The 2,088-nt window shown below is 35.2% G+C and overlaps 1 protein-coding gene across 1 annotated transcript in view; it reads right to left on the reverse strand.

Annotated features, from left to right (window-relative positions):
• LOC106868096 (phospholipase D1) overlaps positions 1–2,088 on the reverse strand; it is a 146,838-nt gene that overhangs the window by 13,013 nt on the left and 131,737 nt on the right. The window lies entirely within an intron of this gene.

Genomic DNA, 2,088 nt, shown 5'->3' on the forward strand with positions numbered 1-2,088 from the left:
AATATCACTACAAATTGTTTCATAACTTAAAAACACGTAAATAATTTATATTATTATATTTGATAATATAAATTACTTATATGCCTGCATTAATGCAAAATGAAAATGTATTATATTATATATTCTGTTTTATAGAGTGATGCATTGATACATTAAAGAGCTTTTTTATGAGTACTACCAGATTACTTGAATCCATATATTGTAACTTAAATTTATATATATATATATATATATATATATAACTGATGAAGGTTTACGTAATGGATGCATCTCCTATTATGCTATTGCACAAACCTGAAATGTACATAGTAAATGATTTCAAAATATCACTATTTGGTTTGACTTCATAATTACAACTAAAATGATTTGATGCCATTACAAAGTAGCTGGTCCAAACTCCTTTTATGCAGACAGTTTGATAGTTTGATATATTTTCATTCAAGTCAAACATTCTGGCACCATGCACTACTTCTTAATGTAACATGAAATATATATCATCATCGTCATCATCATCACCATCATCATTTAATGTCTATTTTGGGTTGGATGGTTTGACAGGATCTGACAAACCGAAGGACTGAACCAAGCTCCACTATCTGTTTTGGTCTGGCTTTTGTGGCTAGATACCCTTCCTAATGCCAACCACTTTACATACATATATATATATATATCATCATCATTTAGCATCTGTTTTCCATGCTGGCATGGGTTGGACGGGTTGATTGAAAACTGGTAAGCTGGGGAGCTGCACCTGGTTCCATTTTGATTTGGCATGGTTTCTATGACTGGATGCCCTTCCTAATGCCAACCACTCCAAGAGTGTAGTGGGTGCTTTATATATATAGGTGCAGGTGTGGCTGTGTGGTAAGAAGTTTGCTTCCCAACTACACAGTTCTGAGTTCAGTCCCACTGTGTGACACCTTGGGCTTCTACTATAGCCTCGGGCAGACCAAAGCCTTGTGAGTGAATTTGGTAGATGGAAACTGAAAGAAGCCTGTCAGATATATGTATGTGTGTGTGTGTCTGTAGTTGTCCTCCCCATCATCACTTGACAACCAATGTTGGTGTATTCACTTGCCCGTAACATAGTGGTTCGGCAAAAGAGACCGATAGAATATGTATTAGGCTTACAAAGAATAAGTACTGGGGTCGATTTGTTTGACTAAAAGCGGTGCTCCAGTATGGCCGCAGTCAAACAACTGAAACAAGTAGAAGAATATATACTATATATGTTATTAAAGATGGAAGCAGTATTAGTTCAAAATAGCATTCTGTATACCTTACTTAAGGTAGATGGACTGTTGAAAGCCACAAGACTGGTATTTGTCTCAAGAAAGCATCTCATATAGATATATAGCACTAAAAGGCAGAGAAGCATATCATTAAAAGAGAAAAAGCATCAAGCATTGGTGGGAGAATTGTTAAATCTATATTTCTGCTTCTTTGAGTGTTATGAAACTGAAATCATGATTTAGCAATTCTACACCTGCTGTCGGATGCTTTACCTCTGCTACTGATGTTCTTCTGTGCTTTTTAGCACTATACATCTGTATAAGATGCCGTCTCAAGACACATACCACAGTTTTGTGGCATTCAGTAGTATATCTGCATTAAGTAAGAAGATATGTAGAACAATGTATGTATATATATACATCTTCAGATAACTACAGGGATGTTCATAATGCCACAAATGTTGTAATGTAATAAAGTAAAAATGTCAAAAGAAAAAAAAGAAAAAAAGAAAAAAGCTAGATAAAAAAAAAGCTCTCTATCGCTCTCTGATTCACTCTGATATCTGAAATTGGATGGTTAAACAGATGTGTGAAAAAATTACCCACTGGAGAGATGAATTGCAAAACAGTTTAATGAAGATAACAGATAAGGCTCCTTGAAAACTCGGATATCAATTTCCTGTAGACAGATTGACTGAAATCAGTGTATGGAATAAATATTTCATAAAGCCTATGTTGTGAGCTTGAACAACATCTGATCAGTTAGTGGGTGACTACCCTAGTGGTTCACTACCCTAGTGGTTCACTATCTTAATGGTTCACTTCCTTAATGGTTCACTACCCTAGTGGTTCCCTG

This window comes from Octopus bimaculoides, chromosome 21, assembly GCF_001194135.2.
Source record: "Octopus bimaculoides isolate UCB-OBI-ISO-001 chromosome 21, ASM119413v2, whole genome shotgun sequence".
In the NCBI taxonomy this organism is placed as follows: domain Eukaryota; kingdom Metazoa; phylum Mollusca; class Cephalopoda; order Octopoda; family Octopodidae; genus Octopus; species Octopus bimaculoides.